General features: G+C 41.7%; 1 protein-coding gene and 1 pseudogene across 2 annotated transcripts in view; both read right to left on the bottom strand.

The window, feature by feature from the left end:
- Positions 1-25,661, bottom strand: part of IRAG1 (inositol 1,4,5-triphosphate receptor associated 1) — a 250,917-nt gene that overhangs the window by 161,645 nt on the left and 63,611 nt on the right. The gene's annotated exons all lie outside the window — the stretch shown is intronic.
- LOC139439753 (embigin pseudogene) lies at positions 21,479-22,588 on the bottom strand (annotated as a pseudogene).

Genomic DNA, 25,661 nt, shown 5'->3' with positions numbered 1-25,661 from the left:
TCCCTCCTCTGTGTCTGAATGCCTCTATCCCTGTCTCTCCTGGAGACCACATGGTCTCTCTCTGCACATCTGCTTCTTCCGCCTCTTCTTCCCCCTCTCTCTGCTCCTGCTGCTTCTACACAATCATCTTGCTATGGCCCCAATTGGCCTCCCGATTCCAGTCTACCCTCCCCCACCACACACACCCTCAACCACCTAACAGCTCTCTTTCTGGCTCCTATTTGAGATTCCCTGTCAGAGAGACGTTGACTGCCGAGCTTGTCTATTCAAACCAGGTCTTCTCATAAGTCATTGACATGCTTCTCTGATCAAATAGTCATGGCTGAACTATGTGATGAACAGAATGGTCCTTTTCAGGGGTTGTGGGCAGGAGAAGTAATAAAGCTATCACAGACAAGAAGTGAAGGATGGATCTCACATTTACCAAGTACAACAATGAGCCAAAGATGTGCTGATTGTGTCACATTATTTAATGGCCCAGAGAGATAAATTTTATTATCCCCATTTTACAAATGAAGAAACAGAGATTAAGGGAAGTTTAGGTGACAGAGGTGGAAAGTAACTGAGCTAGAATTTAAATCAAGGTTTTTCCAACTCCAAAGTCATTGCTCTTTTCACAGGACCACTCTGCCAGGGAATTAGGGGTATTAGAGCTAGTTAGAACCACAGAACCTAGGCTAAGAAGACCACAGAGGCCAACCATTCTTACATCTAGCCCCACTGTTTTAGAATGTGAGGTTGCTGAAATCAGATACCATAAAATGGGCTCGCTTCCCACCCCCCCTTCCCCTCCTCCTGCCCTGCTGATTTTGCTGTCTGTGTTGTCTTCTCTTCTCATTTTCTCTCCTCTAGGTTTCACCAGGATTTGATTCTGGAGACCTCTGATGGGGAGAGAAGTTCCCTGTCAATTGCGCCACCTTAATTCCTGATTTGTGCTGCACTTCACCTTGACTCTCCCCTTGTCTCTTTTGATGTGTCATCATCTTGCTGTGTGACTCACTTGCGAGGGCAGTGGCTCACCAAGCGGGCACTCGTGTAGGCATTGGCTTGCCGCGTGGGCATGCTTTCTCTTTTTTTTTCACCAGGAAACCCCAGAGACCGAACCCAGGTCCTCCCATACGGTAGGCAGAAACTATCATTTTTGCCACCTCTGCTTCCCATGGATTGGCTTTTAACACTGGCAGTTAATTAGCTTACAGTTTTGGGACTGAGAAAAATGTCCAAATCAAGGCATCATCAAGGCAATGCTTTCTTCTTAAAGACTGACTGCCAGCAATCCTTGGGTCCTCTGCCACATGGCAATATCTGCTGGTCTTTTCCTTCTCTTCCAGGTCTTGTTGCTTTCAGCTTCTTGCTTCTGTGGCTTTCTCTCTCTTTGTCTGAATTTCACTCTTCTATAAAAGATTCCAGCACAAGGCTAGGACCCAGCCTAGGCCCACACCTTAACTGAAGAAACCTTAAAAGTTCCTATGTACGATAGGTTTATACCCACAGGAATGGATTAGCTTTAAGAACATGATTTTCTGGCATATAAACAGTCTCAAACCACCACACTAACGTAGAGATATTTGTTATAACAGATCTTCTTAACCTTTTTTAGGGTCCCATAACTCTGAAAATTTGATTTTTAAGAAAAGCTATGGACCCTCTCCCCAGAAAAAAACATACATGCCCACACAACTTGGTATGCACTTTCATGGAAGTTATAGACCTCCTGAAGCCCATCTACTGACCCCCATTTAAGCATCCATGATTGGTTATGTACACTCCACTTGAATGCTTCAAGGGAAAGAGAGCCCATTTCAACAGTAAAAAACTCTAACTTCCCTTCCTTTGCTTCTCCTTGTGCCCTATGAAAAATTGCAAAACCGATCTCCCTCTTCCACCAGCAGCCCTTCAAATATCTGAAAGCAGTGATCATAATATGAGGTCCAAAACAGTCTAGGAGACCACTGGCAGCATCCAACCAGCAGCCTCTTTATTCAGAAGATTCTGGTTTCATATGGCAAGACACTAGATCTCTTTGAATTCAACCTACTACAATTGTGTTAGCTCTTGTAATAGCCATGTCATTACTTGGCTCATAGAAAATTTATGATCCACTGAGACTCCCAGATCTTTATCATAAGATTTAAGCCAGCCCCACCTTACTCTTGTCTAAACCATCCTGAGTAACACCACAGTCTCAGCCTTTCCTTCAAATAAAGGATTTCTATGCTGGTGCCATGATGTAGCAGATTGTTTATTTCATGAAAGGAAAGATCAAAGCTTTTTCAGATTCTCTTTCTGGCTTCACATAGTTTTTCTTTTGGATGGGAAAGGGGAAGAGATGCAAAGCAGAAAAGAATTTTTGAGGTTTGTAAATTGACATTCCATCATTAGACTAAAGCTAACAAAAGCTCAATTTCACTAATCCTGAGAGAAACTTGATGTCCAGATGCACTGGACTTGTGGGTTCAATGCCTGCATCACAAGGCCTTCTTCCACAGCCTGAGATTGGGGTTTTGTAAGCAACTTTTTTCAAGTGACGAGTAACTGAATTAAATAGAATTGTCTCCTTCATAATGCTAAAAGAAGGGAATGCATTTGTTCTTCCTAATTTCCCTGATGCCTGACCCTGCAGTGTCCCAGGGCTTAGTCCTCAGACCTAGATTCTTTTATATTCATGCTCACTCCCAAGATGATCTTATCCAAGCTCAAAATTCAATACATCTTTACATTGAAGGCTCTCAAACATTTATGTCCAGCCTGGATCTCTCCCCCAAGCAGCTTCTGGCTACTCCCCATGCCTTTTCTTTCTCTGTCTAATTAACTTTGCTTATGAGGACTTCAGCCATATTGGGTTAAGGCCCACATTCACTGGGTTTGGGAACACCTTAACCATTAATATATTCACAGTCCTATTTATAAATTCATACCCTTGGACCAGCAGTTAGGACCTGAACATGTCTTTTGCAGGGGACATGATTCAATGCCCCAACAAGCCTCCTCCTTCTACTTGACAGATAAACTCTTGAGGTCCTGTATGTCTTGGCTCTTTTTTGGGATCACAATTCCCTCAGGGTCAAGCCTATAAGAGTATTTTCAGGCTTCTGCTTAGCCTTCAGATCAGACCCTCTAAGCTCCAAGATGGTCTAGAACCTGGGCAGATAACACAAAGACTACCCCTCCAGGATGACCCCTGAATGACACAGATTAACCCCTTTCTGACCCCACAATGTGGCCTTCCTAATGCAGGGATGTCCCTGCCCCTCCACGGGTGATCTTCCCTGGGAAATTAGTGGCTATCATTGAATCTGAATATAAATTCTGTGCATTTTAAGCTATTTGAGTTTAATTCCTCTAAAATTGTATCATGAAACTAGAATATTTAAAGAATTCTCCCCCAAAGAGGAAAATACATATATATAAAGCACCTACATGCACCTGACTTGTGGACACATTGATTCCTCATTACTTTCAGAGCATACATTTCATTCATGTAGGCATTCATCCACTCCACAGGCATTTGCTACGGCTCCCCTCCATGTACTCCAGGCCCCTGGAGTGAGTACTTAGGATGGAGAGTGAATTACATATATTCCCCACCTAAAAAGTTTGCAGTCTAGCAGGGGTGATGTAGCAGTTTGATATTGTTTATGAATTCCAAAAACAGATATTAGATTATGTTTGTTAACTGGTCTGTTCCTCTGGGCATATGAGATTGTATTGGATTCAGAGGTTTCACTTTTACTTGATTAATTTATGATTAAGGCTTTGACTGGGCCACATCAGTAGGAAGTTGAATCCCCACTCCCTACAGAGAAAATGACATGGCAGAGGCATTAGTTGGAGTTTTTGATGCTGGAGTGCCAGGAAGTAAACACACAGGAGAAGAACATAGAGGAATAGAGATAGCTTCATAGACATGGCAGAGACCCCAGGAAGAGAGAGAGCCTGATAGTTTACAGCTAACCTTGTGGAGAGAACAGAGCAGCTGAGCCCAGGGAGAAATGAGCCCCAAGAGAGAGACAAGACTTATCCCAGCCTACAGCTGATATTGGAAGAAGCTGGGACCACAGAGCCTTAAGAGAAAGTGGAAGGCTGGACTCTTGCAGACGTTAGCAGCCATCTTGCTCCAACATAGGGCAACAGACTTTGGTGAGGGAAGTAACTTATGCTTTATAGCCTGGTAACTGTAAGCTTCTACCTCAAATAAATACACTTTATAAAATCCAACAGATTTCTGGTGCTTTGCATTATCACCCCTTTGTCTGACTAATACAGGTGACATCATCATCCTAACTGACATTTATATGGCACTTTCTAGATGCTAAATACAGTTCAAAGCACTTTTATATATCAACCTGTTTCATCCTCACAATAACTCTATATGGTAAGTACTAGTCTTGTCCCCATTCTACAGATGAGGAAACTGAAGCCCAGAGAGATTATATGACTTGCCCAAGATCTGTAAAGACAAAGTTAGGATAAGAACCCAGGCAGTCTAGCTCTGGAGCCCCAACTCTTTTTCATGCTACTGTATTTTCATAAGCTAAGTATAAGAAATAATTTATGCTGATACAAATCTATAGGCACAAAGATGTTCAGAGGTACATAAGTTCCACAGTGATTGGTGGTTAGAGTCCAATGAGAGAGTCATGGATGTTTAGGAAAACTATACAGCCAATGATTCAGTTTCTGAGAAGTGTCCACTAAAATTATCTCTCCCAAAGAACCAAAGATAGACATCTTGAGAAGATAGAGAATTCAAGATGAAGAAAGGGAGATGGAGAGAGGAGTGGAGGGGCAAAGGAAAACAAACAAATGGGTATTAAAGACTTACTTTGTACTAGGCACCATACATGCAACTCATATATATATCACTTATTCTCAAAACCAACATATGAATTAGATGTTTGGTCTACATTTTCCAGTTAAGAGAATGAAGCTCAGATAGATGAAATGCTCATCCAAGATCACACAGCTGCTATGTGGCAGAACTGGGCTTGAACACCCCAAAGTCCCTGCTCTTTTCTTCTATCTAGTTGTTTAAACAGAATTCAACCCCCTTTCTCACCCCCCAGGAAGTCCATTTTCAAAAGCTGCCTGATCCAGTCAATGAAATCCAAAGCCAAGTTCATAAAAAGAGATTTTAACAGAATTGAATAGAGGAGGATAGAAGAAAAGCAAGAATACCACTGTTGCAGGTCCACCTTCATGACATCAGTTTACCTGGTCAGTTAATTCCATTAAGTCCATAAATCCATCCAACTTGTGATTTGGAATGTTGGAAATAGGTTTTTCAGGCAGGCGTCTTGGTATCACATGAACAGGGAATACCAACCATAGCCATATTTTCCCTCCTTCCCCTCCTTGGGATTCTGCGCCCTGTACTGTCATTTATTTATTCTTCACATCTTTCTGGTTGCAATGTTCCACATCCTCAGTACTTCTTTTATTTCAACAATGACAAAAATTACACAAACAGATATCTGAGCACATCCTCCAAACATGGAGAAGTGTCTGTGCTTCAGAATTCACAAATGCCCCATTCAAATTGCTTGTTTTTGTAACTTTGACTTTCATACAAAATAAACCACGTACTAAACAAAGAATTCACTTTGGATCTAAGCCTACCTTTGTGATTTTCCTTCCTCCTTCTGGATTAAAAATGAAAAGCAGGGAGCAGATATGGCTTAGGCCGTTGGGTGCCTGCCTCCCACATGGAAGGGTCTGGGTTTGGTTCCCAGTGCCTCCTAAAAGGAGAAACAGACAACGAGCAAAAACAATGAGCAGACAATAAGTAAAAATAATGAGCAAAAACTATGAGCCAACAGAAAAGGGAGCCAGGGGGCGGGGGGGGGGGGAGGGGGGAAGGAAGCATTTTCTTAAAGCATCTAGGTCTATTTTATAGTCTCCAAAAGCTAGTTTAGAGGGGTGCTATGGATTTCCCTCATCTTTCCTGGGTAGGAACTATTTTCCTGGGTGGGAACTATTTCTTTCTGAATATTGGAAGCATCCTAAGACTGGAAAACTGCAAAGCATGACCCTGGGGGTGGAGCACGTGGATGCTGTGTTCCCCAAACGCAGCAAGGGTCTAGGCAGAGTGGGTAGCCCCTTTTGAAAGTGCATAGCCTTTGACAGCCACCTCCACCCTTGTGTATGAGCTGCCATCCTATGAACCAAAGGGAGTTTGCTTGTGCTTTGAGTGTGGATATGGGAGGTTGGGGTGGGATTCAGGTAGGCTAAAGATGTGTGTGAACCACACAGGCTCTGAGAAAAGATAGTGTCTGCTGTTAAACAAGACATGGCTCAGACTACAAGAGGTGAAGTGAAGCTCACCAAAGGGAAGAACCAGACTTAATACCAGCTTGCAACTGAGCTCCACAAAACCAAAGAGCTGGGAAGCGGACTTGGCCCAGCGGTTAGGGCGTCCGTCTACCACATGGGAGGTCTGCGGTTCAAACTCTGGGCCTCCTTGACCTGTGTGGAGCTGGCCCATATGCAGTGCTGGTGCGTGCGGGGAATGCCGTGCCATGCAGGGGTATCCCCTGCATAGGGGAGCCCCATGCGCAGGGAGTGCTCCCTGTAAGGAGAGCCGCCCAGCGGGAAGGAAGGTGCAGCCTGCCTAAGAGTGGCGCCGCCCACACGGAGAGCTGACACAGCAAGATGATGCAACAGAAAGAAACACAGATTCCTGTGCCGCTGAAAACAACAGAAGCAGACAAAGAAGAAGACACAGCAAATAGACACAGAGAACAGACAACCAGGGTGGGGGGGGGGGGGGGGGGAAGGGGAGAGAAATAAATAAACAAAATAAAATCTTCAAAAAAAACCAAAACAAAACCAAAGAGCTCATAATAAAACAGGATGGTAGCTCAGGGGCTACAGCCAAAGGGACTTCCTCACAAGGGAAAGAGTGGGGATCTGTAGAATCAATGGCGGAAAGTGAGAAGGGAAGGAATTTACTCTTTCAGAAGTCCAAAGACCCATCACAGTCCTTAGGGAAACTTTCACACACTACAGAGAATGACCTTTGACCAGAGAAGGGACACAGAGCCACAGCTTAATAACCATGACTTAATGTTCATTTATTTATACATTCATTTGATAAACATGTATTTTTCCTACTTTGTCCTAATTAATCTCCTGGTCTCTACATTTGCTTCTGTCCAATCCAATCCCCTCATAACAGTCAGAGAGATACTTCTAAAATGCTATTGTCACTTGTGTCATCTGGCAGAGGAGGACCAGATCCCAGTGACTGAAAACCTCAGCTCCTTGCATTGAGAGCATCTCTCTCTGAACCCCGCTAAGTCTGCCCTCCACCTTCCTGCTTACAAGAGCCACTGCTGGTCTTGCACCCCTCCTATATCTACTAAAGCTGTGTTAACATAAAATCCTATCACAGCGGACCAGGTATAGCAGAGTGGTTGAGTACCTGCTTCCCATGTATGAGGTCCTGGGTTCAATCTCTGGAACCTCCTTAAAAAAGTCCTATCATAAAAGCCTGTGCAAGATATTGGAAAAATTATTTTAACTCTTAGGGCTCATATCCACAGTTTTTAGAAGAGGAAAAAGAGAGGGAGGTGGAGTGAATGCGGGCTATGCTTTGTTTGTGGCTGTGCTCCATGAACTCTTCACTCCAGAACTCAAACTGAAGGAGCAACTTGTACATGGGATATTGCCATTTTTATTTTTATTTTTTGTATCAGAGGGGGAAAAAAAGACAAATAGTGATGTCTCTTGAGCTTCTGACTGGAAGTTAGTTCTACTTGACTGGTCAAAGCAGTCATGGGGCCAAGCTGGACATCAGTGGAGTGAGAAATACAATCTTTTCACAAGAACCCAATGGGAACAATCTAGCAAAGAGGGTTCTAGATCAATGAGAGAATTAACATGACAGTGATCCAAGGTTTCATGGGACCAATTTTCAACTATGGCACTATATGACAGTAGCAGAAATAGCAGCAGAACCATCCTCAGCGGACCAATGAGTTTTTCTCTGCCTAGCATTTGGCTGCAGGATTGTCTGTTTGGACTGAGTAAGCCTCTGAAGTTATTAGAAAAGTCAAGTGATTAAAGTCTTCTGGATATGCACCAACCCCAGCACCAACCACAGGTTCAGTAAAAGTGATAGAAGAAGCATGTGTAGCTGGGCCCTGAGCCTCAGCAGTTGCAGCTCCTACTCTCGTTTGTTGGACTTGCACAGGTCCGCTAACAGAAAGGTGAAGATGGTCAACCACCACACCAGGGACCCAAAAGTGCCTACCACTCCAAGAAGGAGAATTGCATCCATCAACCATGTGGGATCTAAGCCCTCTCTTGATTTAGAGGTGGAGCAGACATCACCAACCCAGGGTCCACAGGATGGAGGAATAAAATGTGGATTAGAGTGAACTTACTGGTATTCTACTAAATAACGATTGTGACTAGTAATGGAAGAAACTTTAGCATTGATCCAGAGAAAGTGGCCAAGGTAGTTGCTGAGGGCAGGGAGAGGGAAGTAGAGATGTGATGTGGGGGCATTTTCGGGACTTGAGTTGTCCTAAATGATATTGCAGGGATAGATGCTGGACATTATATATCCTGGCATAAGCCACTGAATGGACTGGGGAAGAATGTAAACTATAATCCATGTGGTGCAGCCATGCTCCAAAATGTATTCACCAAATGTTATGAATGGGCCACAATAATGAAAGAGTTTGTTGATGTGGGAGAAGTGGGGAGGTGGGGGTGGTAGGAAGTGGGGTATGTGGGAACCTCTTATATTTTTTAATGTAACATTTTTTATGATTTATGTATCTTTTTTAAAAAAGACTATTTATTATTATAAATAAATAAATAAAAGTCAGGAGAGGAGATGCCTCCAGTGGGAGATACTAAACTTTCTGCTAAAATAACAGTATGTGAGTGCTTGAGCCACCAACTGGAAAATTTAAGGGGAGTATTGCCTATACTCAAAGCTGGCAAAGCATTTCATACCTACTACGTTCAAAATCAAGATGGTCAGCTAAGGTTATAATAGTAAACAGTCAATCAACCATAACTATATGACCGGCAACCACTTTTAAGCACCTCATATTAAATACTTTACTTAATCCTCACAAGAACTTATGAGTAGGGACTATTATGAACACCATTTCATAGAAACCAAGACATAGAAAGATTAAGTGACTTTCCAAGGAAACACAGCTAGCAGGTGGCAGAGTAGTGATTCAAACCCAAACCTACCTAACTCCAGAGTTCTCATAATAAACCACAGAGCTCTCTTGCCTCTGTGCCCTTGCTCCTATTTCATGCCTTGGGTCTCTTTTTCTTCTAATTTGACTCTGTTTCTTTTTCATTTCTTTGCCTGTTTTCCTTTTCGACATGCCCTCTTCTGCTGCAGTGCTGGGAGATTTTTCCAAAGGGAAGAAGGAATCCCACTCTCTGTCTCTACATAGACTGAAAAAGTTGAAAATTAAAACTGCCTCGTTCCAAAAATTACAACTAATATGGTTTACAATTACAGTTAACAGTAATATTGCAATATTTTTTGCAGTAATGGCAAAGAAGATATTACATCAATTCTAAGGGACAAGAATAGAGGGGTATAAGGAGGTGGGGCAGTTTGAGATAATTTATGAATCCCCAAAAGATTGTAAACTAATCTTCTCCTCTGGGTATGATACCCTTTGATTATATTAAATTCAGCTGAGGGGCCTTTGATTAGATTACCTGTTAAGATTAGGGCTTTTTTATTTGAGTCAGGTTAAGTCTCCACTGCCTTGCTGGGTCTGATATAAATGGACACTCATACAGACAGACAGACACCCAGGAAGAAAGAGCTCTGTCATTTTTGATCTGGCCATGTGACATAAAGAAGGCTCAAACAGCTGAAGCCCCGGGGAGAGATGAGTCATTTTGCCTGATAGCTTACAGCTGAGATTGTGGAGAACAGCCAAGACTAATATAGAAGGCCTAGAAAGAAACAAACCTTATGCCAAGAGAGAGAGGGACCCAAAGGAAGCCAGGAGAGGAAGGAGAAACCTCCCAGAGACTGGCTGCCATCTTGCTTCACCATGTGACAACACACCAGAAGCAGCAGTAGCTGACTTTGGTAAGAAAGTGTATCTGCTGATGCCTTGATTTTGCCTTGGGACTGTAAACTTTTACCCCAAATAAACACCCTTTATAAAAGTCAACAGATTTCTGTTGGCTTGCATTGGCATGCCTTTGGCAGACTAACACATGGGGTATGGGATTGTTCCTTTTGGAGTAACGAAGACATTCTAAAATTGACTAAGGTGATAACAGCACAATTCTGTGAAGAAAATGCATGCCATTGAGTGTACACAACGAATGAATTCTATAAAGCATGGGACTTTATAACACAGGGAATCCAGTGGTGGAAGACAGACAGTAGTTAACAGAACAAATATGAAAATGTTCTCTCATGAACTATAGCAAATGTATAATACTAATACAGAATGTTAATAAACAGGTGGGTTGGGGGGAAAAGACACCAATGTTAGATATGGGCTATAGTTAGTAGGAATATTTTGCCAATGCTCCTTTACAGTTTGTAACAAATGTTTCACAAAAATCAAGGTGGTGCTGGTGGGGTGATGTATAAGAGGCCCTGTATGATGATATGCATGTTGTTTTGTAATTTCATAACTTTTATGAAATACTTATTGCTTATGTATGTTCATGTATGAATGATATACTTCAACAAAATTTTATTTAAAAAAACGGCCCCATTCCAAGGGGCAGAATCAAGGGGTGGCCTTGATCCCACCCCCTCCCACACCTGCCAAGGATGGCCATCTTCTCTGTTTCATGCCCATCTGGTTTCAAGGTCCTTTTAGGGGAAAGAGAGGAGCTTTGGAAGCAGACACATCACCACCTTGTCCTAATTCACAGGGAGAGGTCCCCATTTCTAGAAGAAGCAAACCTATTCAGCTAAGAAAACTCAGTGATTTAGAAACACTGAATATACTCCAAGTGCCAGAGTCCCTCCTTACCTTTACAGGCCTAGACTGTTCAATGTTTTGAACAGCCACAGGCTTGCCATTTGGAGAGGAAGCCATTGCCATTTCATCTGAATAAACGGCATCATAAAGTCTAGCCTTAGAAAATGACTGTATGCTCTAAACCAAAAAGTAAGACACAGTTTGATGAGAGAGATAACCTTTTCTGATATTTCTTAAAGGAAAAGTACCCCGATGGTCTAAAATGCACATTACTTTTGGTTTTTCAGTCAACAAATCCCTCTTCTAAACAAAAATAGCATTACATAACATTAGAGTTGTCCCCCCAAATTAATCTGTCAAGGCAGGGTTAGATATGTATGCCTTCTTCTAAAGTAGTATATTTCAACACATGATCACCTACAGGCAGGCTTTAAATATAATTTCCTGGGTTCTACCCTTGATGGGGTGGGTAAGGAGGTAGAATTCTTTCATTTCTAACAAACTTTATAGCTATTTTCTTAACACCCACTGAAACATGAGAACCACCATCCTAGTTAGTGAAAGGAAAAAAAAAAAAGATTCGTGTGAAATGGAAATTTCTGGAATCCCCTAAATGCCTACAATTTCTCTCAAAAGATAGACCCTGCATGTACTTACAAAAGACTGCTATTATGCTCTTAACAGGGAGACACAAATGAGAACATTAATTCCTCAAAAAATAAAAATTTATTCCAGAACAAAGATGGTTTGTCTTTGGAGCAGAGGTGGAAGGAAAGCTGTAAGGTGAGAGATGTTCAGTTTGCCAGGTACCCTCTCAGGCTGACAGCTGTGAAAGCAGACTGGAGTTGGAGGAGAAGCTAGCAACAAGCAGTAATAGGAAATAGAGCAACAGGAGTGCTGAAGGGCAACGCAATTTTGTTTGGGGGTCTATCCTCCTCTACACAGCTTCATACACCAAGGAATGCTGACCACACCCCTCAGCCGGGCGGGGTTCCTGCTTAGTTTAAGCCAGTCACAGAATCCTATTCCCCTTTCAATCTATGAGTTTAGGAATGTGATCAAATCTGGCCAATAAGATGAGAAGGCAACATGTGCCAAAGGGCTTCTGGGAAAGTCTCCTCCCTACAAAGGAAGAGATTTGGGAAGACACAGAACCTTCTTGTGCTGGACATCATAGGGCCCAGTTGTGATGCCTGAAACTGCAGCAACCATCCTGGTACAAGTCCAAGCTTGTGCCTGGTGCAGAACTGAGAGGCAGAGCTGGGGCCCTAGAGTTTGAAGCCAACCTGTCTCTGGGCTTTGAGTTTTGTGCGATAACTGTCTTTATCTTTTAGGCCACTTTGAATTGGGTTCCTGCTCACTTATAGCCAAAAACATTGTTAGGGAGAATTTCTTAATACTCCAACTCTGTGTGTGATAAATGTAAAAACAGACAGAGAAATGTGTGTTATTATAAGTACTGCACCAGAATCTCTCCTAGGAGAGAACTGCATTGTTAGAGAAAACGTCTTGAGAATTGTTGGGGTAGAAAATGAGGTTTCAAAGACCTGATTGTCAGTTGGAAAAAGGGAGGTCAGATGGGGAGCTCCTCTGCAGGAAAGAAGAAAGAATGAAACATTTGGACATTCTGGAGGAAGATATATAGAAACAGGAGAGAAGGCTTGGAGTGTATAAAGTCACCCCTTTTACCTCTGCTAAGTTCAAAAATACTCAATATGAATGGATTCCTTATGGACACCAGTGAAGAGGAGAAATGTGCATGCAGATTGACATAGAGTATTTGAATCAGAGACAGCTTACATGATTGCAAGAGCCCAGAAGCACAGTAATCTTGGGGAGTGCTTTGGACTTCCCTGGATTGTGGAAATGGGGGATGGGAAAATCTTTTCCTGAATTCAAAGATTAAGGAGGACCCAGCTGACAACAGGATAACAGGGGCAAGCTGGTCACCATATTTGAGGAGAAGGCCAAAGATTTGATCAAACCCTCTCTACATTGCACTTTATTAGTAGAGGTGCAAAAATACAAGAAAGTATGAAGGAAAAGAAGAAAGAAAGAAAAAAGCCTGACCTAATGTCCAGGATTTGAAGACTTGAGAAGCTCCAAGGTAGTTGCTGGAGCTACTAAAGTAGTATAAGACCATTTCCACAGAACCAGCAACAAATAATCTGCTAAGCATGTGAGATTGTGGGCCTAGATGACACTGTGTCTGGGAGAAAAGGCTGATGCTGTCCTCTTGCCTTGGCCTGGCCAGTTGATAGTGCATCATCTGCCTGGTCTTTGTATCTGGGATAAAACAAAGGGTCTGCTAAGACTGTCTAAACCTACCTACCATTCCCCATTCCTGATGTCATAGGAAGACCAATAGGACTATCAGAAGATACCCAAAAGCATTTCTAGGGATAACAAAGGACCTTGAAGGGCACAGTAAGGTATTTCTTACAACTGAAGACTGGACTTTGAAGGCATTAGAGATTGGGGAGAAAGCTCTGGCTACAGAGATCAGGCTAGAGAAAAGCAGTCATGATTCTTAGACCCAAGCCCCTAAGTAAAGGCAAACCTGGAAGACAAGATAGGCCAGTAAACTAGATACTTGTTAATCTGGCCAAGAGGCATTAGTATGTAGTAGAATGACTAAAATACGCAGTCAAACCATCCACCTAGGCAGGGTCAGTAGAACTCCTGGTTGCAGGCTACCAGCCTGGAATTCCAGCTATTGCCAACTTGGGCTTCCATGTCCTTGTGCTGACCACCTGACATACACCAGTTTACTTTAGTCCCATGCTGTTGAGGGACTTGGGAAAATTCTTTGCATTACCCCTCAGTAAGGTGAATTTGGTCAACATATTTGCCCATCAGAATCTTCTGTGAGCACCTGCCATTGGGTCACATCCATCAACACCTGCCCATCTGGGGGATGGAGAGCCCAATCCTGGTTCCAAAACCCTCCTGCTTATCCTGTTTTAAGAAACCATTCATCCATGCTGGCTGCTGACCTATGAAACACAGCCCAGGTGTCTTAAGTGACATTTCGTCTCTCTCCTGGACTATTGTAGGAGCCTCCCATTTGGCCTCTTTGCCTCCAGCCTCTACCACATTAATCCAGTTCATAAAAGGCCACCAGATCAGTCATCTTAAAGCACAATTTTGATCAAGTTGCCACCTTGGTCCAAATCTTCTCAATGTCACCCTCACTGCTTACAGATAGTATTTAAATTCTTCAGTGAGACATCCAAGATCTTACATAATCCAAGCACAGCTTTCCCTTCTAATTTCATCTTCTACATTATCCCCACATGAATTCTTCCAGTCCATGCTCAAGCTATATCTAAATACCTGTTCTTCCATAATATTATGCATATTCCTACTTACTAATCTTGTTTCAGTCTATTTCTTCCTTTCTAAAGTCTCCCCCTCTATACTCATTAAAGTCCTATCCATGCTTCACAACTCAAGACAAATACCACCTCCTCTGTAAAGGCTTCCAGAACCCTGGCTGGAAGTCATCTTTTCTCTCTGCCTCTTAGTACCTTGCCATTATCTAAATCACCATCCTTGTCACCCTCTGTCTATACTGCAGTGAATTTTTCTCTATGCCTTTTTTATTCCCACTTGAATATAAACACCTTGAGGACAGAATCAATATTATTCTGCTATAATTGCTAGCAAGGTGTAGGCATGCAGTAATTATTTGTTGAATCTGAGCTGAGGCACTAATTCCAGGGTAGTTAATAAAGACAAATAGAGATCCTGGCCTCGTGTCTTTCACAAAACCAGTGCACCATTAAGGATGAAGCTGAGGAGGAAATCACAGCATTCCAAGGCTTGGCCCTACAGCAAGAGCTGGCTACTAACCCCTGGCTATCTCCAGCCACACAAACCTTTCTGTGTTCACAGATGGAGCCCTGACCCAGTGAGAAGCTGACATAACTGTTCACAGGTCACCTAGGTGCTGGGATGCTGAGACTTTAATGACAGAAACAGATGTTCCAGACATTCAAACTCCCCACTCTCAGGGCAGATCCTTCCTACATATGGCTCCTTTTGGAGGAGGGAGCTGGGATAATCAGCCATGATATTAAATGCCAAGATGGATTGGGGCATGTGGAGAAGTTATGGAGATCAGAAAGCTCTTCTGTCCCACTTTCCCCACAGGCCCACTCTCATTCCCTCCCCCACCCCCAACTTCCCTTTGGCGTTCTTCTTGCCCACCTCCTTTAGGGAGGCACATACAAGGCCTAGTTACCAACTGCCAGACACTGCTTGTATTCCAGTCTCATGGGAACCCGGCTTTCCTATAAACAGGCAGGATGGTAGAGACTTCCTTGCTATCCCTTCCTCTTCCTAGAGAAAGAATCTCAAGTGATGGTGGAATTTTCTGTGAGACATGAATTCCTTCACAGTCACTTGGTTTGGAGGACTGAAAACAGACATACACAGAGAAAAAGAGGAGGAGACAAAGAAACCCCAAGAGGCTGAGCAAGAGGTCCCAGAGGCCAGAGGCTGGAGTTAGCAGAGCACAGAGGCACAGAAAGAGGTCCCTGAGAGGCTGAAAAAGTTGAGGCCCAGAAGAGAGGAAGAGAAGAGTCATTGCCTGATCGCCCACAGCTGAGCTCAGGGGGAAAGTAAGCCTGGAGTAGAGATGCAGACCAGAGAGCCACCAAGGTGCTTTGCCATGTGGAAGGAGTCCAGGATTCCCTGCAGCCACCTTCAATAAGACAGCACCTCTGATGATGTCTTGATTTGGACATTATCACAGCCTCACTATTGTAAGCCTTTATTTATTTTTTCTTCTTTATTTTCTTTTAAATGTTACATTAAAAAAATACGAGGTCCCCATATACCCCCTCATCCCAATCACCCCACTCCTCCCACAACAACAACCTCTTTCATCATCGCGGCACATTCACTGCACCTGGCGAATACACTCTGGAGCACCGCTGCACCACATGGACAGTGGTTCACATTGTAGCCCACACTATTGTAAGCTTTTAATTTAATAAATTCCCATTATAAAAGCCAACCCTTTCTGGCATATTGCTCTCAGAAGATTTTAGCAAACTAAAACAATAATTCTGATAGGTATCTCTATCAGAATGCAGTTTACTGTATACGGTTGAATGATTACCATTTATTTCCACTAAAATCCCATTTGAAAAAACAGGGCTTTGTAAGAACTCCTGAAAAATAATGATAGCTTACCATTTAAAAATTCTCACTATAAATCATGCCCATTTATGTCAGTTCATCCTTACAACAACCCAGTAAATTAGGTACATTTATGCTCATTTTCCACATGAGAAATTTAAGACTCTGAAAGGTTAAGAAACTTGTCCAGTGTACTAAGTTGCCAAGCCTATATTTGAACTCCATCTACCTGACTCTTAAGTCCCTGTTCTTTCCTCAATGATAACCATCACTGCCTCAGACAGAAGGAATGTACTTATGCACAATGCTGCTATAATTTCAGTGATGCCTGGTCTCTGAGACTGATTCCTTTGGGTTTGACTTTGGAGAGGATAAAAAGCCTTCTTGCCTAACTGCCAGAGCAAATGAAGCAAGTGGGGGAAAAGAGCAAGTAAAGGCACAGAGTCACCCTGAACTTTCATGCGGGGTTTCTTTGCCTCCACTATGTCTGGTTCAAGTCCAAGGGTCACAAAAGGCCTTTAACAGCTTCTGGGCAAACACACCCTCCTCATTTCTCTTCTGATACCAGGCCCTGTCTTCCTGTGAGATAGCATACCAACAAGCCCAGCAAATGTGTCTAGCCACTTCCTGAGGTGTCCCAGCTACTATCAGCCAGCCACCATTGCTTCCCCAAGTATGTGGGGTCTGTGATATGGGGTCATTCATGCAACAGATGAACCAAGGCCAGGCTTCAGGAAGTTGGTGGCAGAGAGTTTGCTTCCCCTCTGAGTGCTGCTCATACTTTTCTATTCCTCCACATCCTGTTCTTTTCTGCATTCCTGGAGGAGACACTTCTCCATGGTTCCATAGACAGAAAAGACTTTAGAGTTAGATCTGGGTGCAAATCCTGGCTCTACCATTTTCCTAGCTATGAGAGCTGAGGCAAACTTTTCAACTTCTCTAAGCCTTATATCATGAGGTTATTGTGGGGCGAAATTACCTGTTTTTAATTCACTATTTTATTCACTCTTTTTAGCGTATAGTTCTGTGAGTTTTGTGAAAGAACTTGACTTATAAGTAATGACAACAAAATCAAGATTCAGAATAGTTCAATCATACCCCAAAATTCCCTCATACTGACCTTTTGTTGTCTTGTCATCTATCCCCTGACTCCCAGCTCCTGGCAATCCCAAATATATTTTCTGTTCCTGAAATTTTGCCTTTTCCAGAAAATTTATATTTCATAATGCTCATTAGAATACACAATTGATGACATTAAAAAGGCTTATCTGGGAAGTGGACTTGGCCCAGTGGTTAGGGCGTCCATCTACTACACGGGAGGTCCACGGTTCAAACCCTGGGCCTCCTTGACCCGTGTGGAGCTGGCCCATGCGCAGTGCTGATGCGCGCAAGGAGTGTCGTGCCACGCAGGGATGTCCCTGTGCAGGGGAGTCCCACGTGCAAGAAGTGCGCCCCGTAAGGAGAGCTGCCCAGCACAAAAGAAAGTTCAGCCTGCCCAAGAATGGCGCCGCACACACGGAGAGCTGACATAACAAGATGAGGCAACAAAAAGAAACACAGATTCCGTGCCGCTGACAACAACAGAATCAGACAAAGAACACACAGCAAATAGACAGAGAACAGACAACTGGGGTGGGGGTAGAAGGGGAGAAATATAAATAAATAAATAAATCTTAAAAAAAAAAAAAGGCTTATCCATCACTCTGGTTGATGAAGATGGCAACATAAGACATTCCACGGTGCTGTTCCCCCAAAGGATTTTTGTACAACTAGCAGAAACTAGCAGAACCTCTTCCTCTAAACTCCAGAAAACAGCTAAAGGGTTGCAATAACAGTGTGAGTGCTGAATCAAGAAAGCACAGCTTTTAGAACAGTAGGAAAAGCTTGTCATGTCCTTGCTGGCCCTTCCCCTACCCCCTTCCCAGCATGATATGGAGCCAGCCTGTCCTCCCATATGGATCCCTGTTCCAGAGGGAGCAGAGTAACTCCTATGTGTCAGTGCCAATCCATCTGGGGGCAGGCTGAAAGACTGAACCAGGAAACTCATCTCTGGCTTGCCTTGCAGGCAGAAACAGCTTGTGAACAACTAGAGCAGTATAAGAACCAGTAAAGTCAAAGTGGCCTGGAACAAAGGATTACCTGCTTTAAGTCATGTAATAGAGCACCCTGGAAGAGAAGTTTATTTTTGAGGGAGTAGAAGTGGCATCTGGATTCCTGTAAATGGGGTGGAAGGAGGGGAGATTCCTAAGGCTATGAGCAAGCAGAAGCTCAGGACCAGATCCAGGCTCAGAAAAGGAGAGGACCCTGTATTTTACATTTACCTTGGGCTGATCTTCTTGATATTTCTTGACCAAATGAACAGACAGCTCCAGGGCTAAATCCCAGACTTAACACTTTAAATATTAAAATGTACAGTGTGCAATAAAAGAATATAAGATAAACACAGAAACAGGAAATGATGGCCCATACAAAGAAACAAGACAAAAATCCAGAAACCATCTATGAAGAAGATGAGACTTTGGACATAATGGACAAAGAATTTTTTAAAATGAAACTCAATATGCGCAAGGAAATTAAGGAAAACACAGAGAAAAACTAAAAGATATTGGGAAAACAAAAATGAACAATATTAGAACTTCAATAAAGAGAATTTTTTAAAAGGAACCAAGCAGAAATATGAGGGTTAAAGACCACAATAATTAAAATGAAAAATTCCCTATAAGGTTTCAACAGCATATTGGAGCTGAAAGAATAAAGAAACAGTGAACTCAAAGACAAGACAATTGAAATGAGTCAGACCAAGGACCAGAAAGAAATAAGAATGAACAAAAAAGCAAATGGAGGCTAAGATATCTGTGGACACCACCAAATATACCAATATATGTGTTATGAGAGTCCCAGAAGGAGAAAAAAGAAGGAAGGGAGCAGAAGAAATATTCAAAGAAATAATGGCAGAAAATTTCCCAAATTTGATGAAAGACATGAATATGCACATTCAAGAATCCCAACAAATCCCAAGCAAGATAAACTCAAAGAGAACACTTCTGGACACATAATATTCAAACTACCAAATGTCAATGACAAGGAGATTCTGAAAGCAGAGAAGAAAAGAAAAGTGTTATGTACAGGGAGTCCCAATATGATTAACTACCTATTTCTCATCAGAAATCATGGAGGCAGGAAGGCAGTGAGATGAAATACTTAAAGAAAGAAATTATTTGGCATTGTTTACTGAAAGAAAACAATGCCAAGTAACAATTCTATATCCAGCAAGACTGTCATTCAAAAATGAGAGGGCGTTTAAGACATTCCCATAAGCAAAAGCTGAGAGAGTTCATCAACACTAGACCTGCCTACCAGCAATGATAAAGGGCGTTCTTCAGACTGAAGGAAAGAACACCACACAGTGGTGAAAAATAAAATAAAGACCTCCAATAAAGGTGCCCATTTGGGTAATTACAAATGCCAATAAAATTATATTGTATTTTTTAGTATGTAACTCCACATCATACTTCATCCAGGTTCTAAAATGCAAATGCATAAAAAGTAACAATATGGGAAGCGGCTGTGACTCAATCAGATGAGCTCCCATCTACCATATGGGAGGCCCTCGATTCACGTCCAGGAGCCTCCTTGTGAAGACAGGCTCGCTCGCTTGCCGTGGAGCACTGCCTGGCCCACAGACACCATGGAGAGCTGACTCAGCAAGGTGACGCAACAAAAAGAAGGGAGACAAGCAAGAACACAGAATAGCACGCAGTGAATGGACACAGAGAGCAGACAGCAAGCAAGCTGCAAGGGGGGAGGGGAAATAAAAAATAAATAAATACAGACGCAGAAGAATGTACAGTAAATGGACACAGAGAGCAGACAGCACACACGCACACACACACACAAAGCTGCAATGGGAGGGGGATAAAAAAAGTAACGATAGGGTAGCAGACGTGGCTAAAGTGGTTGAACACCTGCTTCCCACATGGGAACAAAAAAACCAACAACAAGCAAACAAACAAAAAAATCAACTCAGGAGCTGATGTGATTCAGTGGTTGAGCACCAGCTTCCCACAAAGATGGTCCCCCCAACCCCAGTACCTAAAAAAAAATTAATGATAGGGAAGCAGACAAGGCTCAACTGATAGAGTATCCATCTACCATATGGAGAGTCCAGGGTTTGATCCCCAGGGCCTCCTGACCTGTGTGATAAACTGGCCCACGTGCAGTGCTGCCGCAGGCAAGGAGTGCCATGCCACACAGAGGTGCCCCCGTGTAGGGGTGCCCCATGCCCAAGGAATGCACCCCATAAGGAGACCCGCCCCATGAGAAAAAAGTGCAGCCTGCCCAGGAGTGGTGCCACACACACGGAGAGCTGATGCAGCAAGATGATGCAACAAAAAAGAGACGCAGTTTCTCAGTGCTACCATATAATGCAAGCAGACACAGAAGAACACACAGCAAATGGACACAGAGAGCAGACAATGGGGGGAAGGGGAGAGAAATAAATAAAATTAATCTATAGTTTTGGATATATAATAAATACAGATGTAATTTGTAACAAGTACAACAAAAAAGGTGGGGGGTCAGAGAGATACAATAACAGTGTATGTGTACACTATTGAAGTTAAGTTGATATCAAATATGATTTTATAGATGTAGGATGTTAAATTTAAGCCTCATGTAACCACAAAGAAAAAACATGTAAAATATATACAGAAAGAAATGAGAAGGGACTCAAAATGGTACAATACAAAAAATAATAATAATATAAATATGGAATTAGGCATTAACAGAATTGAAGGACAAAAAGTCATATGACTTTCAAAGACCAAATAGCAAAATGATAGAAGGAAGTCCTCCATTATCAGTAGTTACCTTAAACACAAATGTCTTAAACTCTCCAGTCAAAAGGCAGAGGTTGGCAAAATGGATTAAAAAGCATGATCCAACCATATGCTATAAATAGAGATTCACTTTAAATCCAGAGATACAAGTAGATTGAAAGTGAAAGGATGGAAAAAATATAGGGAATAACTAACCAAAAGAGAGCTGGGAAGCAATACAATATCAGATAAAATAGACTTTAGGTCCAAAACTGTTTTTTGTTTTTTGTTTTTTTTCCCCAAGGCTTCTCTTTAATGATTTCTTTGGTTATAATTAGGTCTTGAATGACAATTGCTCTATGACTGATAACTGGCATTGCTGATGTCTATTCTGTGTGTACCTTGAAGATCAGCATGATAATATAATTATCCTGGGTTATATTTCACAGAACATATTGAACTTATCTTGCTTTAATGTAAAATAAGTACAAAATGAAAATATATCTTAATATCTAAGACAGCATATATTATTCATGAAGCTACTGCAGAGCATGTTACATAAGCTTTACATTCTTTCAAAAATACTTAGATGTTCTTAACAGGAAGCATAAACAGAGCTTAAATATAAACTCTTTATTATCTCATTTGTCTTGGCATGATGTTTCTCATTCACTGGTTCACAGATTCCTTTAATTTAGAGTATCATTTGAAAGGAACCTAATTTTTTCTGTGCCTTGGTACACTGTTTTCTATACCATTGCTATCTTCTGATTTCAGCTGCTCAATTTGTTCAAATTCTTTATCTTCCTCTAGGTGCTTATTTTTCTTTTGTGTGTACATTTCACAGAGCAGAATAATAGCAACTAAAAGAACAACCTCAGCAGCTATCACAAGAAATGGTTTAAGGGGCACCAAATAGCTCAGCACGACAAATTCAATGTGATTTTTACTCTCGCCTAATTGGAATATTGCGTGGCACCAGTAAAATCCTTTATCTTTTTCTGAGAGCTGCATTATCTTGAGCTTTCTTTCATTAGCATATGTTCCATTGATCACATACTTTTCATTGGTTTGCACATCAACAGGAACCTGTACACTCCCATTACTACTATACCAGGTGCAATTTAAAGGAACACAATCATGACATTTACATGTCAAAACAGTGGAATCTCCCACATAAGTGATCAATGGTTTATTTTTTCCATGAATTTCAGGTACTTTGAGATTAAATGTGCCCCTTTGTTCCTTCTGCTCTTCAAAGAAACAAGAATAACTTCCCATTTGGTTGCTATCAACGATGGCGACCATGTATTGGGAATATAGGATGCTTCTCGTTGCATTGGTGAGATAATTATCCTTGAGCAGTTCATTATCTTTTTTCCAAGTCACACTTACTAAACTCAAATTTCCAGATGTTGTGAATAGGCATGTGAGTGCTATATTAGAAGGTTTTTCTAAAGTAATATTTTTTTCTACTGGCACACTGGAATGTTCTGTCAGTGATACGTTATGACTCTCCAAGGAAAGGTTAGAGTATTTTGCCATCATTTCTTCTCTGGCAGGTTGAATTGTAAAAGATGGATCTGGGGGGTTCTTGTCCACCACGCACAGGTGAGCCACAATGAGGAAGACCAGGAGGAGCAGTGGCACCCAGGGCCCCCGCGGGCCGGGGAGGGTGCACATGGTGCCCAAAACTGTCTTGAGGGTCAAAGAAAATCACTATATACTGCTAAAGGGGTCAATTCAACAAGAAGACATAACAATTATAAATATGTATGCACCTAATGGCAGAACCCCAAATATATGGGACAGATTTGAAGGGAGAATTATATGGTTCTACATTAATAGAGGAGACTTCAATATACCACTTTCAATAATGTAAAAGACATCTAGACCAAAGCTTAATGAAAAAATAGAAGACTTGAATGATACTATGAATCAACCTGACTATGGTGGTTTGGAGCTGAATATATCCCAGAAAAACATGTTTTTAAAATTAATCCATTCATATGGTGTAAACCATTGTAAGTAGGACATTTTGGTGATGTTCCATCAGTTAATGTATGGACCACCTCAATCAGGATGAGTCTTCATCCTATTACTGGAGTCCTTTATAAACAAAATGGAATTCAGACAGAGAGAGAGAAAGCCACAGAGGGAGCAGCCAAAGCCTGACCAGCAAAGGAATCCAAAAGAGAAAGCAGAGGACAAGAGAGTCCCCCATGTGCACTGCCATGTGACAGAGGAGCCAGGACCAAGGATCACCAGCAGCCACCCCAGAATGCCACAGTCTTCAGGGAGAAAGCATCACCTGGATGATGCCTTTGATTTGCACTTTTTCCTGGCCTCAAAACAGTGAGCCCCCCATCAGTGGGCCTCACTTTGGAATATATGATAACCTATGTCCCCAATGTATCAGAATTAGACTCATTTATAAGTTCCCTATGCATGGTTCTTCTGCCCCTTGTATTTGAACCTATAATTAGCACTATGCCTATTAAATATATGTCCCAGAGACTTAAATCTTCCATGCCAAATCTTCCAGCTGTTCATATGCTGGTTAAGTCCTGAATCTCAGCAGAGTTGCAACCAACACCTACTCTCTAGTTCATCGGACTTGCCCAGGAAAACTAACAAAAGGTTGATGATAGACAACACCCTTCCCAAAAAACAGAGCATTTGCAACTGTAAGCAAGACAGTTCCATCCATCTGCCTCATGGGATCTAAGCACCCTTTCAATTAGAAGCAGAGTGAGCATCACCATCCCAAAATCCTCAAGATTGAGGAATAAACAAACATAAGTGGGGAATGCAATTATAGACAAAAGGAGACATTATTATTCTAGCAATGAAAGAACTTGTAACATTGATATAAAGGCAGTAGTCACCAGAGTTTCTGAGGGGAGGGAGAGAGAAGAATAAGTGTAAGTAACATGGGGCATTTTTGGGACATTGGGATTGTTCTGAAATATATTGCAATGAAAGATACAGGCCATTAGACATTTTGTCAATACCTATAAAATTGTGTGGTGCAAAGTGTAAACCATACTATAAACTACAGACCATGGTTAATAGCAATGCTTCAATATGCACTGCTACTAACAATGCATATGTGTTCACCAATTGTAACAAATGTACCACACTAATGAAAGATGTTTGTTAAGGGGAAAAGTATGGGAGGGCAAGGGATGGGATATAGATGAATCCCCTATATTTTCTATGTAACATTTATGTAACCTAAAGTTTCTTTAGAAATAAAGAAAAAAAATAATGGGCCATTAAAATCCCATTGTTTAAACCATCCTTTTGCATAGCATTTGCTTGAGTAGCCTAGGAAACAGAAATGCTGACCTAACAGACATATAAAGGACACTTCACCCAACAGAAGCAAAATACACATTCTTCTATATGGCACATGAATCATTCACCAGGATAGAACATATGTTAGGCCACAAAACAAGTCTCAACACATTCAAATATATTGAAATCATACCATGTATATTCTCTGACTACAATGGAATGAATCTATAAATCAATAACAGAACAATAATTGGAAAATTATCAAATATGTGGATATTAAACAACACCCTCTGAAACAACCAATGGGTCAAAGAAGAAATCACAACAGAAATTAGGAACTAACTTGAGGCAAATGAAAAAAAAAAAACTGTACCAAAACTTATGGGATGCAGCTAGCAGTGCTGAGAGAGACATGTATAGCTCCAAATGCTTTCAGTAAAAAAGAATGAAAATCTTAAATCAGAGACCTAATCTCACAACAGGATTATCTAGAAAGAGAAGAGCAAACTAAACCCAAAGTAAGCAGAAAGAAAATAACAAAGATTAGAGCAGAGATAAATGAAATTGAGAAAGAAAACAATAGAGAAAATCAGCAAAACCAAAAATTGATTCTTTGAACAGATTATTAAAATAAAAAAAACCTTTAGCTACACTGACAAAGAAAAAAGGGAGAAAATACACATAACTAAAATCAGAAAGGAAAAGGGGCATTATTACCAATCCCACAGAAGTAAAAAGGATTATAAGAGGACACTATGAACAGTCATATGCCAAGAAACTAGATAATCTAGATGAAATGGACAAATTCCTGGAAACACACAACTACCCATACTGACTCCAAAAGAAAAGATCTTAGCAGACCAATAAGAAGTAAAGACATAGACTCTGTTAGGAAAAACCTCCCAATAAAGAAAAGCCCAGGACCACATGGCTTCACTAGTAATTAACCAAACATTCCAAGAAGTAGTAGTACCAGTCCTGTTCAAACTTTTACCAAAAAAAAAAAAAAAATTGAAGTGAAGGGAACACTTCCTAGCTCATTCTATGACACCAACATCACCCTAATTCTACAGGCAGATAAAGATGACAAAAGAAAAGAAAATTATAGACCAATATCCGTTATGAATATGGATGCAAAAATCCTCAACAAAATACTAGTAAATTGGATCCAACAGCACATTAAAAGAATTATACACCATGATCAAGTGGCATCAGGTTTGCAAGTGTGGTTCAACATAAGAAAACCAGGGGACTTCCGGCAAGATGGTGGCTGAGTGAGCTTGCCTTGCCGTCTCTCCTGGGAAGAGGCAGCTGGGCACCGCTGGAGGTTCTCCGGGACCAGGCTTTTTCAGGATTTTTTCAGGGCAGGAAGTGTCTGGACATCGATTTGGTGGGAAGGTAACGGAAAGGACTGGTCTATAAGATATAATTTGGGACTTTTCAGGAGGGGGAGGCA

Source organism: Dasypus novemcinctus, chromosome 10 (genome assembly GCF_030445035.2).
Source record: "Dasypus novemcinctus isolate mDasNov1 chromosome 10, mDasNov1.1.hap2, whole genome shotgun sequence".
In the NCBI taxonomy this organism is placed as follows: domain Eukaryota; kingdom Metazoa; phylum Chordata; class Mammalia; order Cingulata; family Dasypodidae; genus Dasypus; species Dasypus novemcinctus.
This window is presented reverse-complemented; position numbering and strand designations above follow the sequence as displayed.